Genomic DNA, 7,925 nt, shown 5'->3' with positions numbered 1-7,925 from the left:
TTTGGTGCGAGACTGGATAAACAAGGGTTTCAGAAAATTACCCCTCCCAGCTTTTCTGGGATGAGTCACTCATTTCCTGCAATTAGGGGTGGGTGATAGATTACGCTCAGATGGCGGAATTGGTGGAATTTTGGCCCATTCTGCGTTACGTTTGTAACAAGAGTTCTGGTCAAATTCCACCAACTGCTGTGTGACAGAGCTTTCTCTCATGTGCGACTTGAAAAAGGGAAGTTGGCTACCGAGATTTCGCATGCCCTAGAGCGATTTTCGCTTGCTAGGAGGGAACCAGGCGAGATGTTTCTAAAACAGGCAGTCGACTGTTCAGTCAAAAAGCTGCTGCTAGAGTAGAAAATCTATTAGAGTGACAGCATAATCAGCTCGAGATGCTGCGCCCTCCGGGGCGCTGCATGATGCTGCTTGCACTAATTTTTCAGTGCAGAACGAGCTCCCGAGTTAGATCACAACATAAACAGTGCGACATGCCTATTTCTGCCCGTTTGCAGAATTCCACTGAATCTCACAGGATTTTTTGTAACCCTGCGAGTTCTGGCCAGGCCTACCTACAATGGCACTGCAGAAATCGAACGGAGGAATCCCACAAAGGAATTACCAGCAATGGTGATGTCAGTTCCGCATAAATTCTCATTGTTACACGGGGCAGTACCAAAAGAAGGAACTAACAACATACTTAAAAAAATAAATTCAAAAAAAAAAACACCAAAGAAACAATTGCTTCTTCGGAAGAGGAAGAAGGGATGTGGGTGGGTAATGAGGAATCTGTAGGAATATATGGTATTCATCATAAAAATAAATGATTCTTCTTCTGGCAAATTCCTCGGCTAGAAAGACTCCAACAGCAATGCACACAACACAATAGTGTTCTGAGAAACATCCAGACACCTCAAACTAGGAAGTGTTACTGAAGAGCTGGTCCAAATCAAGCTTTGTTACATTTTTCAGAGTTTAGGTATAATACTGGTGAAAATATGCAAGGAACCTGACATGCCATAGGTGTGCCCTTCTACAGAAAGAAGAGATGGAGCTGCTATGCCTCTTGTGCAGTGTGCAAAATCCCTTGTTTGGGATTTCTTTTTCAGCCGCTTAGCAGTAGCGGTGGAAGGAAAGCACAGGATATCTGGATATTGTGCCTTTTTCATAGGTTTGCCTTTATAAGCTTCAGAAATAAATAACTGATCAAATTAAAGTAATGCCCAATTATCATGAAGTCAAAGCTTGTTTGGGACAAGCCTGTCTGTGTACACGCTACTACTCCTTCCCCAAGGAAGTGAAAAGAGGTGGTTAGCAAAAACTTTGGAGGAAAAAATGAAAGAAGAAATGGTGACATATTTTGGGAAAGTGTTTGCGTGAACTCACACAGCCACACACTCAGGTAGAAAAATAGCACAAGTTTACTTCACTAACAGAGCTCAGAGCTTGTCAGCAATTTTAGCTAAATTGATAGTTAAGACAAATATGATCTTCAAGGGGAATAACTTTAATGAGTAACAATTCGAATTAAATCACCGTTAGGAAACCAAGAAATTCAGGGTTATTTCAGCTCTCCAAAATGTAAAATAAAGGGTTTTGTCAGGAAGAGTTTGTACCTACATTAAACCAATCTTTTGCTGAAGACAGGTGAATTCCAGATTGTCCTCAAATTTTCCATCAATGGGTCATTATCTTGCTGGAATGGCCATATCAGTCTGAAATGTTTTTGTTCTTTCGGACACAAACCACCAGGTGGAGGGATATATGGTACGTATGTTAATCCAGAAGATGTCCATGCTGCAAAGTTTAATTAAGCTCACCAAGGAAATGGGCAGAGGACTATGGTCCTGTTAGCCTCTAGATTTGAAAAAAGTTATTTTCAATTTTGGACGTGAAAATGGGGAGGTTTTCATGAAGGGCAAAACTGGAGTTCCAACAAAGGGGGCAAGGGCACATGGGCAGTCACTCAAGGAGGTGCGCATCTTGAGCCCTCCCCTTCTTGTCTTCCTGTTGTTGGTGATACTGTGAGGAGGTACATGAAATTTGACAAATGGATAGGCCAGATGAGGCTACAACATTGTTACCGGAGGTGGGATTGTGACCCTATTACCTGCATCAAACCCGGACACTAGAGGCACTCTGATGTCTGACAACATAAGCCAAACCCGCAGCTGAGGAACCTATGCAGGTAGGTGAATGGTAGCTGAAGAGGTGGTCTTCTGCCTAGTGCTTGGTAAGCTCCCATTATCAGTAGTGACTTTCCTCTTAGCAGTCTTCCGGGCTATTCCCACATCCTTCCATCCATTGAACCCTATCAGAGATCAGTTAACTTTTCACTTCCATTTTACTGGCCCACAACTTATTTAAGGCTTTATTCAAGGCAGTGGGTGAACCTTGAAGTGGCTTCAGCGCCATGTCCTAGCAACCTGTGATCAACATGTTCCTCATTGGTCTTATTTCATCCGCCCCTAGTCTTGAAGAGAACTGGCTCACTAAAGCTTCGTGATGTTACTCCCCAATACTCTTCATGTATAGTTTCTCCAATCTTAATGTATTAATGTAACTGCCCCCCTTATAATATATTGCTAATTCCCACATGAATATGCAAACATCTTCCATGTAGCATTGTCACTGCAAAGGCATCTGGCAATAAAAAATGGATTGTGTTTCATCAAATGTGGATACCATTTGGTGTGATGAGAATAAAATGTTCTCTACCACACTATATCTTGTGAATAATGGTAGCTGGGGACAGATATAACAGGGAGGACAAGTTCAAATGCGGAGAAATACATCAACATTTAAACATTTACAGGTAATGCCCACACACAATCAAGATAGCATTTCTTCTCCCTACTGCTGGCAAATGGATCCATAGACCAATAACTCAAAACACCGTGGATCAGTAGAAACATATACAGGAAACCTTCCCATAGTAGTTGGCAGAAGTCAAACTGCTGGCTGACCATGTACACCATTCACATTGTCCACAATCACTAAAAAGGTAGCTGCCAAAGCAATGCCCTTGCCCAAGGCACTAAAACAACACCTCAAATAAATCTTTGGATACAACCTCTCCCCGTTTATCTACGTAGAGCAAGCTATTATGTTACGTGTCAAAACACTAAACAGCTTCTCAATGTGGAACCCACTCTACGTAGAACACATCAATCATGGTAGAGGCAATCAAGACCAAAAACCCATCTAGAATTTTATGCAGGTAAGACTACCAGAGCAGGTCTTTCAGTCTTGAGGATACATCAAGTCTTTGTGGTACAGAACTTACTAGTTCTCCACTCTAAATTTGAAACCAAACGTATTCATAGTATTCTAAGTATGCATGTGAATGGGACAGGATTTCTCCAACCGAAGATTCATAAGTTGGGCAACTGTTCGGTGATGGTCTTCCTCCTGTATGGCTAGTCTAATTTGGATGGATGAAATGAGATCCTGAAGAAGGACTATAGCCCCAAAATGCATTGGGGCCAACATTAAATTTATATCAGCTGCTTGGATCTGCACATAAACAGACTATTTTCTGGTACCATATACAGGACTGAACAAGCACCCATTGAGTTAGTTCATTTGAGTCCTAGGATCAACGTTCGAGACTGAATGCATGCAGAGCCTTCGATTGAGGCAGCAGGATGACTGCATATGCCTTAAGACCAGCAGAGGCCAGAAAATAATTACCGTAAGAGTGCCGTCCCGGTGGAAAAGTGAAACATGATAAAAATATGCTGTCTGATGTGGTTGACTGAGATAAACCAAAGCTTTCAATAAGTATCTGTAAAGACCTTCTTAAATTCAATGTGAAGCTGAGATAGGAATTATCGTCATGTGTTCTAAATATGAAAGGATATCCTTTATTAGTCAATCACCTAAGTAGGTTATTGTAGGAAACTCACACATGAGTAAAGGAGTAGCCACTACCAAAAGAGAATGCTGCAGAAGGGAAATGTGTTTTCCCTACCACGGACCTCGTGATATTTTGCATCTCCATGTAAAAAGACGTACCTTCAAACTTCTATGTTCCAAGCTCGTGTGGTAAATCCAACGCCAGAATAATTTTGTCAAGCCAATCATGTCGAACCTTTGTTTTCTAAGAAATCTTGAAAGAATGTTCAAGCCAAAAACTGGAAGAAAAGGTCGTCGAGATTTTGTGATCAAAAGGGTGGGCAAAGTTAAAGATAAATGCTGTGGGGGCTAATCCTGAAAGTTTCCAATTCCTCATCAGCAGTGAAATATGTTTGTAGGTTTGACAGTCATCACAAGGTAAAAACCTTCCTGTTCATTGTAACAATGTGTTTTGATTGTTGGTCTGGTAGTGCACTGGAGAATACATTAGGCCTGGTCTTTACATACTATGTCTGAACAACTACGCAATGAAGAGTAGGGCGGGAAGAAAAAAACTGATATAACAGAGATAACCTTCTTTGCACTGCTGTAGTTCAATGGGATGTCTTTCAAGAGTTTGTCCCAACAGACCCCACCTAAAGGGCAGTAGCTAGACTGCAAGCCACACCAGCTGGTCAGCATTCACCCGAATGGAAGAGAGCTTTTGACTTTAGTCAAGACAGAGAATTAAAAATGTTCTTTCTAAGGTGGGATGGGGGAGCTAGAAAACCCCATTATAGGAAGGTATGAAACCTGCTTATGAACTGAAAATGTGAATAAAGTCTCAAGTCTGCCTCAATAAGGCAAAAGGTGATCAGCTAGAGACGAAAGTCAGATTCTGTCCATTACATCAAACACCTTTGTGGAATAAGAATATGATCCTTACAATCGGCTAATACTTTATTTGTAGCTGTTTTCAAAATCATGTCCGTGAAATATTACTGGCCCCATTTTAGGATGCATGTCAAATGTTTTTTATGTGGCTTTCCACAAAACATCTGATTAAGATCTTAAAATGGAAACGGAACTTATAAAGGAGAAGTTTATTTAGCACAGGGATGGGCTCAATTTGACGATTCAGACAGATCTAAAACGGACTAGATATGTTCTGCACCAATGCATTCTGGAACTCACAGAGAAAGGAAGATAATTCTCCTTCACTCTTTACACTTCTGCTTCTTTAAGTCATAAGATCTTTCCCTCATCAGGGAGTGAATAAGAGACACTATTGTCCAGCTACCCAAAGGGGTCGCTAGATCTCGAATCCTTATATTGACGAGCCAAGAAAAGTGTCGCTTCTCTTTTTCCTATGGTTTCAAATACCCCATGGATTCAGTTTGCAAGCAAGAATCTAGTTCACTGCAAAGACACCACACAAATGTGAGTCAGGCACCAACATCTGCCTTCTACACTGAAATCTTAGTACAAAGGCATTGGTGGTGAAATTTAAAACTAGATGTTTAATCAAAAATATACAAGATTTACTGGAGTTAGTGTGATAAGAAACAGAATAATAATCATGGCATATGAAGCATGCTAGAAAATGGAACAAGTGTCACTGGGCTCACTTAGCACCATTGTGGAGCAGCTACATTATTTCCAAAAGTCATACCCTAATAAATCAGCCGCTGCCACTGATTCAGTACTAGTTTGCAGTTGCAGAAGAGGTGGAATTGCTGAAATCTTTCCAGATCCAGTCTGATGCCTAGAAATATTAAATAAAAGAGGAATCTGAAGAACCTATTCAGTAGAAATAGTTAGAAGCCACAAACAACAGCCAATGAAGGGATGAATGAACAGAAAATATTCCTACATAGTACAACTGCTTCAAACTGCAGGTTTATTCTACTATCGAAGAGGAAATACGATATTTTAAAATTTAAGCGTAAATATGCCGGCTATGCCAATTTACAATATACATTTCATTGTCATGTTTAACCTGTTTGTGTGTTTCAGAATAATATTCAGATAACCATCAAGTAGAATTTTTCTGTTCTCTAATTCAAATTGATGAAGATAGATGGGCCTGTGTATTTTACACTAGAATGCATTTGTCCCACACTTTTAAAAGAAATCTAATTATATCCCCTAAAGCCACATACACCAATGGCAGCTCACTTAAACAGCAACCCTGTTTGCCTAGTACCCTTCTAATTTCCTTCCCGGCATTTACAAATTTGTGTTTTTGGCAACTGCTGAGAAACATTCTGAGCATCACTTATCACAAACAAGGCCCAAAATGGGTTGTAAACATCTTAAACGTCGGCCTGTAGAACCTCACAGACAAAAGCATACTAACATTTCAGTTTTGGAATGACATAATACATTCCTGCCTCCATCTAAACAATTCAGCCAAAAATGATATGTGATCTCTTTAAAGCGATAATTAAATTGACAAAATATTGTCATATTGAACAACTACATAAAATGTTGCTATGTAATAACTGCTTAGGGGCCATCAACTGCTTTTAAAAGATGAAAATTAAAGTGCCCACGGCCACTGACCACATGTGTACCCTCATGTTTGAAGTGGTCCCTTAGGTAACTGCACATATAATCCATTCTGTGTAAATAAATCATCTGACACAAGTGGAGTTCAGAGATAGTAAAATCAAAGGTTCAAAAACAGCTCCTATCAGCAGATGGTGAAAAAGTGGCTTAATCAAATTCTGAATCTACTCCTGAAGAGGAATCCAAACTAGTGTTAGGTGGGTTAGTTCATACAGCTTCATTGCAGAATATCACTATAATTTATTGTGGAAAGCAAAATTTTCACACTTAGCTAGGGTATATTATGTCGAAATTATTTGATTTACTAAGCTTGAAAAGTGATAGTTACTCAATAACATAATGCACTGATTGTGGAGGAATTTGCATTACTCACAGACCAAACCTTACCATTAAATTGAGATTACCTACACTACCTTCAGAGGTAAAATAATATGAATACAACTGTGCTGGGTAACTGCAACTTTGTTCATCAGTGCCTAGACCTCATTCAATTTGTATTTTGTTTTTCCATCAATAATCCAAAAAAAGCAGCGGTTTCTGAAAATGCATAATCAGACTTAATGGCCGTGGTCATCCTATTCTAATAAAAAGAAAAACCTTAAATGTCTATTTTCCTGCGCTGTTAATATAAAAATGCTCACGCTTTGGGGAAAACCATTTCAGTGACATTCATATGAGTTTTTAATAGCTGTTTGGACCACTTGAAAAATGGTAAGCAACCTATTTCCTCCTTGTTAGCACTATGATGTCATGCAATGAGTCAATGAGACATGTAGGAGTTTTGTGGCAGCTGTTGAGGTTTATTACAACTTTCTTGAAATGGTTCCTATTTAAGGGACTTTTCAATGAAATCTCAATATGAATTCACCCATGAGGTAAGAGCCCACTCCCTTTTTAAGCATAGGGTACTTTTTTTTATCTCCATCTTCTTATTTATAAGATGGCAATCCTTGTTGCCATTAGTTGGACAAGGAATGCCAAAAAACATTTTGTTTGAGCCACCTGTGTTATAATGTATGTAGTGTAATGTGATTCTGCCGTTTATAAGGCACTATATAGCAATTTCGGTACCTGGGTACCCTTTCCATACCATTCTGAAATGCTCATCAGATAGGGTCTAGGTAATTACTGGTCATTGTGCGTAATAGATATTCTTTTTTTTTTTTTTTTTTTACTGAATGGGGAGTCTGGTTTCAACATCATCTAGGGCAGGAAGGGCATCTTTCTCCATCTTGAGCTCCACACTGTAGTCTGGTTGAGATTTCATTCACATGTTGTAGGTGAGCAGACCTTGGAACCAAATTAAAGGAAGTTAACTCTCTTGATATGCTTTGGGATAATGTACTAGGTAGTTAGCAAAAGTCCATAGCTCCTTAGCCAAATCCGTGGATCGCTCATTTCACATTTTCTAAGATAGAAACCTCCCATTATGTTCACTTCTGTGTCATGTCTTTCAAGCTACTTTCTGAGGCAAGTGATTTGGAGCCAGATGTATGACCCTTTGTTTTGCGACTCCCAATTTGCGATTT

The sequence above is a fragment of the Pleurodeles waltl genome, chromosome 11, assembly GCF_031143425.1.
Source record: "Pleurodeles waltl isolate 20211129_DDA chromosome 11, aPleWal1.hap1.20221129, whole genome shotgun sequence".
In the NCBI taxonomy this organism is placed as follows: Eukaryota; Metazoa; Chordata; class Amphibia; order Caudata; family Salamandridae; genus Pleurodeles; species Pleurodeles waltl.
Note: the sequence above shows the minus strand (reverse complement) of the source record.